Source organism: Berghia stephanieae, chromosome 3, assembly GCF_034508935.2.
Source record: "Berghia stephanieae isolate SIO BIC M18660-M18661 chromosome 3, UCSD_Bste_1.3, whole genome shotgun sequence".
NCBI classification, from domain to species: Eukaryota; Metazoa; Mollusca; class Gastropoda; order Nudibranchia; family Aeolidiidae; genus Berghia; species Berghia stephanieae.
Genome location: NC_088362.1, coordinates 51,471,682 through 51,480,138, shown reverse-complemented (window position 1 = coordinate 51,480,138; position 8,457 = coordinate 51,471,682).

Below are 8,457 nucleotides of genomic sequence, written 5' to 3'. Positions count from 1 at the left end.
ATGAAGCCAACAAATGTCGTGTGTTCAGATTGCCTAAAGAGGAACAAGAACAGCAAATATGGTTAAACAAACTCCCTCCGCGTGATAATTTTCAACCACATCCGACAGAATTTGTAATTTGTGAAAGACATTGGCCTGCAGGTGTTCCAATGAAAATTCTACCTGGTGGAACCGATCGTCCAAAAGTCCCTCCAAGCATCTTCAATGTCCCTCAATCAGTCCTTCCTACAGAAAAGCCACCTCCGCGCCCTCCTCCAGCAGAAGACAGACAACTGGAGTACTTCTTCAAACTCGACAAAATTAGTTCTTTTGAAGACTTTGAGCCAGAGAAACACCTCTTTAAAAAGTACGGCTCCAGCAATTACAAATTACTTACATCGAAATGTAAAGATAAACATGTATTTGTTTTCATGACGGAGAACTACAGTGAGAGCTATTTGTCTGTTATTGTACATAATAAATCCACAATGTGTTCCCCTCTTACTATGTCAGCTTTTAAAAATGGACTAAATGTTTCATTTGGAAAGATATTAAACCCTAACAATGGCCTTTCTTCCTATACCCAATTCATGGAAGCTATTAATTGCGCCCTCAATTATGACCCTCCTTTAGATGGCCTGCTCGACAAGGCAATTATGGTCCTTCAACAGTCTACTGAATCAATGGATGTGAACAAGTCAAAAAAGCTTACTTTTATTACAAGGCAGCTACAGCTTTTAAGACGGATATTTAACAAATGATTACTGCTTCGCTGTTGAAATATTTCCCAAATGTAGCTACGAGCAATTAAGAGAAGTTCTTGTGTTGCCAACTGCAAGCAATAGTTTCTGCCACTGATGTGGATCATGTTCTTCGACGAACTTGTAAGAAATTAGATGACAAACAAAAAGTATCATTTTTGCTTGTGGATGAAGTAAAAATCCGTCCATCTCTTTCTTTTTCTGCTGGCGTTTTGAGTGGTATGGCTTTGAATAATCCAAATGAGAAAGCAACATCAATGCTGTGTGTAATGCTCAGATGTCTTCATGGAGGTCCAAGCATCATGGTGTCCGTGAATCCTGTTCATAAGTTGACTGCAAAATACCAATTTGATATTGTGAAAACAGCTGCAGCTGCTGTGGAAAGGGCCGGGTGCACTGTCATTGGATCCATAACTGATAATCACAAAATCAACCAACAGTACTGTAAATTGTTTTCAAGAATTACAGATTATCAAGCTAGACATCCCTTGGCAGAAGACAGAGTTTGGTTTTTACTCTTCGACACTGTTCATATTATAAATGTATAAGAAATAATTGGATCACCGAGAAGCAGCAGCTGTTGTCGGTTGATGGGAAGAAGGTTGGATGTTTTGATGATGTTAAAATTTGTATGACTCGGAGAGATCCAATATATTAAAGATGACACCCCTTACCAACTCATCAGTACGACCAAGCCGCCTCCAGCTACAGAATGTTAAGCTTGTACTTCAAGTATTCAATGACAAAGTTGTTGCTGCACTGCGTTTGAAAGATGCTGCTGAAACCGCTGACTTTATTGAAATGGTATTGGAGTGGTGGAAAGCCATGAATGTGTGCAGGAAAGGACAAGACTTGAGGACAAGAGATCCGTGTAGTCAGGTGCAGCAACAAAGTTCAACTAACCTGCAAGTGTTTCTTAAACGTTTCCAAAGTGGCACCTCTGGACAAGGAGCTTGTCGACAGAAATGCTTGACTCATGACACACAGAAGGCTCTCCTTCAAACTACCCAGGAAATGATTGCTGTTTGTCGGTATCTTTTTGGTGTAGGATATGACTATGTCCTGCTCCGAGAGATTCAAAGCGATAGGATAGAAGGAGAATTTTCTGTGTATCGACAGTCCACAGGTGCAAATGCATTTATGAATGCAAGCGACGTCTTTACATCATACAAAAAGCGATTGACAAAATTTGCTGCCTCTTTCTTGGAATTTGTCGAGATGGATCAAAGCACCTCCCGGAAATTTCACTCTTGCTATGCAGAATTGACATACGATGATGCGTCATGGATTGAACAGTGCATGAGTGACATCTCCTTGACGTGTGAGGAAGAGAGCTCAATAGCATACGTTGCTGGATGGTTGGAAGCGAAATGTGTTGCTGAGCTGCAATTTGATGATGATGAAGAACCCCTCCTGTCAACAGAGGCTAAGGATTTTATTGAAGAAGTTTCTCGAGGAGGACTGAAAGTGCCCCATCTCTCAACATATGAATTTGTGAAAGTGGGACTTTGCTTCATGAAAAAACATAAGGAGCGAGCTTGTTGTCGTCAAAAGTTAATACGAGTTTTGTCAGTCATAAATTCTTTTTACGATTTTGAACTCAATTCAAAATCCCTTTTGCGACGGTTGGCAAACGTTTTGCTTCATGGCCTCCACAAGTTGGACAAAGACCATGACAAAAATTCCATTCTCTACCAAACTTCCATCAAGAAAGCCCGATTGGCAGATTAGGAAAGTAAGATGATTGATTAAGTATGTCTTGAAAGTGTGGCCATTAGTTATTCTGTCATATTGTAGCAAGCACGATTGTTAATAACTCTTGCTGAGACTTTTGATATAATGCACGTACCTTTCCCAGGTCCTCTTTTATGAATAATGTTGAACTTATCAATCACTTTAATGACTGTTTTTGTCTCTAAAAATAAGAATCATATCAAAAAACGATTTGTTTGTTATTGAAAATGATTATCTAATACTGATCTCATGGCCTCTAGTGTTAACAGTAATTAATATTTTCTTGTGGGATCATCCTCCACAGATTGCCCCCTACATTGTACAGCTCCTCTTCTATTCCTCCCATGTTTCATCTTCATCATTCAGATCATTTATCACTGTTCCTGACAGGTCAGCAATTTATTATTTTAAAATTGTTTTGGAAGAATTTTGTTTTTTGGTTCAAGGAGTAGTGTTGCGCAGATGTTCAGTCTTCGCTTAGCAAATGAGTGTACAGGGATCGATTCCGTCCACTGCACTGTGTGACTATGAGTGAGTCACCTTGCCTCTAGCTTGTGGGGCGCTGCATTACGGCTGACCCACCAGTGATGGTATATATCAACATTGTTTAGACAAATTTCCCTTATAGGGATGAAATATAGTAATATAGTGTTAAAAAAGAAAAAAATTTCGAGAGACTAAAACTGCAATTGTGATATGTTTACTGGAATAAATATTGTGAGTATTGTTCAGTGCACTTTTATAAATTATTTAAAAGAAACTATGTCTCTTTATTACTAGGTAGTGCATCCCTTAGTAGATATTTTGGTATTCATATTTTTCTTGGGATCATCCTCCACAGATTACCTCCCTTTGTTGACATTGCACAGCTCCTTTCCATTTCATTTACTTGCTCATCCTCATCATCATCTTACATATGATGTATACTAATTAATCAACCTTGTAAAGAAATCATCCTGATTCAATCACTATATGGTCAGTTTTTAGAATATCTAACTACTCATCCTTTCTGTTTCTTGGCTACTCTTATTCACTACTTATAATAATAATCATTCAATATTTTTTTGACCCAGAACTCACATTTATTCTTTAAAAGGGCAGATTTTGCCCTATTATACCCTTAGCGAAATTTTGGTGTGAATTTTCAATATTTTTTAGTTGGCCCCCACTAGCGTTGTCTGAAAATTCGCCATGATTGTCCTTTCAGTATAGTTGTCCTTGATATATATATATATATATATATATATATAATATATATATATATATATATATATATATATATATATATATAGAGAGAGAGAGAGGGAGAGAGAGAGCATTAAAAAATCCCAAGAGTCATGTTCAAGACTTCAGGAATTCAGACCCTCTTGGTCAAAAACAACAATTAACATTCTAATACCAATGTTAAGTCCGTTTTGCTGCACGCATGCATAAAAAATAATGCACTTGAAACATTTTTCTTTTCTTTTCTTTTTTTGTTTGTTTGTTTGTTTGTGCGAGACGCTAAGGCCAGTTCGGCGCCAGTACAGGTGAGATGATAAGATTGTCAACAGATTTGAGATCTGCACCACAAGCAGGAAAGAAAAAAGCAAGATAAAGGGGACTAGTTTAAATAGGAACCAGAATTGTATTCTAAGGGCAATCAACTTCAAGTCTAGTTATAGATCACTTAAAGAGTCTTTTTAAGATGCAAGGACCGAATCCTGGCCAAGAGCAATATACTCAAATTGTTATAATATAATGTAACATAATGTAACAGTAGTTTACATAACCAACACCGATATACTTAAGAGAGGTGATCTTAAAGTTAAAAAAATCTCTATAGAAAAGAAAAACCCTTCTGAGTGTTTCCCTCCCAGCAAAAGACATAAGGCTTCGGTAAAATCAAATGTATTCCCCCACCCCAAGACATCAAGACACAGATATATATGGAAGAGTACAAAAGAGAGCGGGGGAACGGAAGACAAACCATGTGACATCTCAGACCCACACGGAATCTCAACGTCTTGACACAGAACATAAATCCGAAAAGTGTAGATAGTTCTCTACAGTTTAAAGATCTGAACAAGTGTGTATGAACGGTGCCAGACAAAGCAAGAAAGAAAAATACAAGGAAAAAAAAACATGTGCCAAATAATGAGGCTGCCTCGACTAGGGATCGAACCTCAGATCTCCAGGTTACCGGTCAGACGTCCTACCATTACACCACATAATTTCCCGATAGTTGGGACAATTTTAATTCCTATATTATTCACAAGGGCATACGATTTACGCTGTGAACCTTCGCTTGCGTCACACAACACAATATTATTGAACAAGAGAGGACGAGTACGAAGACATTGGAGCTTATACTATAATGAGCTGTTTAAAATAAATTCTACCCATAAAATGGCAGCTTAAGGAAAAAAGATTTAAAACAAACGCAACAACAACAACAACAACAACAACAACAACAACAACAACAACAATATCAACAACGAAAGTAAAAAACAAACAAACAAACAACCCCCCAAACAAAAACAAACAAATAAACCCAACAAAACAACAAAACCTAACCCCTCTCCATAAAACCTAAACCAGAAACAAAACCACCCCCCCCCAAAAAAAAAACAAACAAACAAAAAAAAAAAAACAAACAAAAAAACAACAACCCAAAAACAAAACTTAAAGACATCTGGATATATCAGGCATTATAAAAAAGCAGTGAAAATGAAAATCACCAGGAGGAACTTGAAATGAAGATGGTTAAGGTGTAGTATGAGAAAATTAGTTACACACTAGTTTTACAAGGCAGGCTTTAACATGGGATCCGGTAGGAGAAAATCCGAGAAATAACTGCTGAAGGGAAATCGTGGTAGGATAGGGCAGAAAAGTCGTGATGTCACGCCTTCTACTTTTCCGGTTCCAATCCCATAGGAAGTCTTCATGCAACCAAACATTCGGGGAACTAATAATAAAGAGGTTAAATAATGAATAAAACGATGGCATTTTAGTAGCAGTATGCATAGGCAGATTTTTAGGATTACTATACGAACGAGGATAGAATGATCTTTGTTGACAACCCACATTTAAGGCTAGAAAATAATATATCCCATCACTCTGGACCCAGAGGGTCAGCAAAAAAAGCACTTAACTCAACAAGATGGGGAGGATTTGTTAGTGGCATAAGCTCCCCATGGGAGTGACTGGCCTGTGTAAGTAATAATACAAATAGAACGCCTACGTGATGGGTGAAATAGAATATTGAATGCCAACCCAATAGATGAATGAATGAAGCAATATGAGGCATAATATTATTCATCATGGTTTAGACTGTAGAAATTGGTAAAGTTCAACAGATGTTGCGAACAAACAAGCTTCAATAACTGTCATAAGCATTGCACCATGAAATGTTTCGTTGTAAACAAAGACCCGTCACGGCCCAACATTTAATAGTACTGCAAGTGCACCCCCCCCCCCCTTAAATATGACCACACACGTAATGTTAATATCACCAATGTGATTAACCATACTCTGGAAAGGCACGGATTTAAGCATTTGACCCGAAAAGTCGTCTTCAATAAATATCGATCGATTAAAAAAAAATAAATATAAAAAAATAAATAACATTTCATTTTTCATCACACAGGGGAAATTTGTCTCTAGGGTCCATTCCTAGGGAAGACTGGAATAACCCAAGCGTCAGCCGCAGTGCAGCGCGCAAATTGATCTAGGGCGAGGTGACTTGATTAAGGCCATACAGCGCAGCGACGGGTGATCGAACTCGGTACTTTTCGGGTACGAAGCAAAGACCGCACCGCTGAGCCAAGCTGCCTCTGAAACGACTCTCATCGAACTAAAAACTATTAATTTAGAGGCTTAGACAAATGCAACGTTTCTTCAAATGCACTTGGTAATTAACATTGATGTGATGAGTGAGTAAAATCTTAATATGAAAGCCAACGATGAGAAGTATGTACGACATTGTTAGGGTGTTAGTAAGCTGCTAGAAGCTGTGGACTGTAATAAGTAATAAAACCAAAATTAACATAACAGCTTCAAAAAAGGACAAAATACCAAACATGCTCAAAACCCTTCTTCCATCAACAAATAAATACATTACTTAAATGTGCCAAATATCTATCTTCAGTTTATCTGGTTTTTAAAGTTATGTATTTGTGTTTATAAGCTGTGATATTCGTTTTTGTCTTTTTGTTTTGACAAATGTAGGAATACAAGTCAGTATCCACATAAGTTATAAAGCAAAAAACAATTCAATACTTAAATAGCAATGGGAACAGAAAAGGGCTATCGATGAGTCGTTATGCTCTCTCAACTGAAACACAATTCTTGTTTCTTTTTTGTATCATAATATCAACATCACGTTATTGAGCATTCAACCTTATTTTATAGTCTCAAACATCAGAATTTCACCAGTTCTGTCACTATACAATAATATTATAACTCGTGCATCTACGTTTTGTACCAAAAACCACTCTGCTATTGTTTTTGTTATTGCCGAAGAAGGGTTTTGATCATAAAACATTCCTTGTTTGGCATTTTGTTCTGTTTAAGAAGCTTTTATACTTTCTTGTTAGAATCTCATCAATGTAAATGTCGGCATTGTGATATCATCAGGAGTAACTATTCTGTTTTCATTGCTTTATGAAATGTAATGTTAACAATTTTTACAGGTATTGTTTTGACGTTTTGATTACAATAATTAATCATAAAACTTTTTCTGGATAAAAACGATACTAGAATTGAAGATTAAATTATAATTTTACAGCAAAAGATAAAGCAGGAAAACCAGGTATTTTTTTTTTTTCAAGATTGCATTAAAATCAGAAAAGGTAATTTGTCAAAGTGAACCTACTTAATTCAAGAGCAGTTTGTTTAATTCTCTTTTACAAGATTGTTGGTGATTTTTTAAAATCTAAGTTAAAAAGACGAGACTATAACTCACCGTTTTAATAGCAAAAGTTCCTATATCGGATATTTATAAACACGATGTAAAATTTCGATTAAATGTCTTAGGCATAATTTTTATTTGATGTGTGACGTATATTTCGGAAAGCGCAAAAAAAAAAAAAAAAAAAAAAAAAAAAAAAAAAATTGATGACATAAATATACGAGTACATAGTCATTTAATGAGACAAAAAAAGACATAAAATCTATTTGATTGAAAACAGGTGTTTGTTGAATAACTGTTTTCACAAGACTTTTGCAACTCTATTGCTTACCAATTTAGAACGTTTAATTCAGGTCATAAGTGTAACATTTCCACAAGAGAGTAATAATTTCTATCCAAATGTTGAGCTCTCGTCAGGTGTTTGTTAACGTCTCTCGCAGACGTTGCGCCCTCTTGATGTTGTTTTAACATCGCATTAGTTAAAATCAGGAAGTGCTAGATCCTTGTCAATGATATCAAGTTCTAGGAAATAGGGACTCACGGAATCATAATCAACATTTCTTACAGAAAGGTGATCAAGTGGTCCCCATTGACTTCCTCATTTTTACGTCACTGGGATTCAAAGGAATGATGCACTTCCAGACCTCAGAAATAGACAGTTTCAATCTCTATTGGATCTTCCTTTTACTGGGGTTATAAAATGCTTAAAACCGTGTTTATACAAATGGTAGACAGTTCAAGATAATGACTTTGAAGTTCGATATTGACTAAACCTTCAGAAATGTATGGCACAAGTGTTAAAATAAATCAGACAGTAGTAGAGTGGCATATCGGTAAAACGTTAAACATGATATCAAAGGGAGAATGACACACATTTTAAACTATTATGGGTTTTGGTATCCCCATATTCGCGTTTTGTAAAAGCAAATCGTATTACAGATGAAATACAGCAAAAAAAAAAAAAAAAATAAATATATATATATATATATATATATATATATATATATATATATATATATATATATATTATATATATATATATATAATATATATATAATATATCATTTCCCGACTATTTGGTGAGAAAAGAAA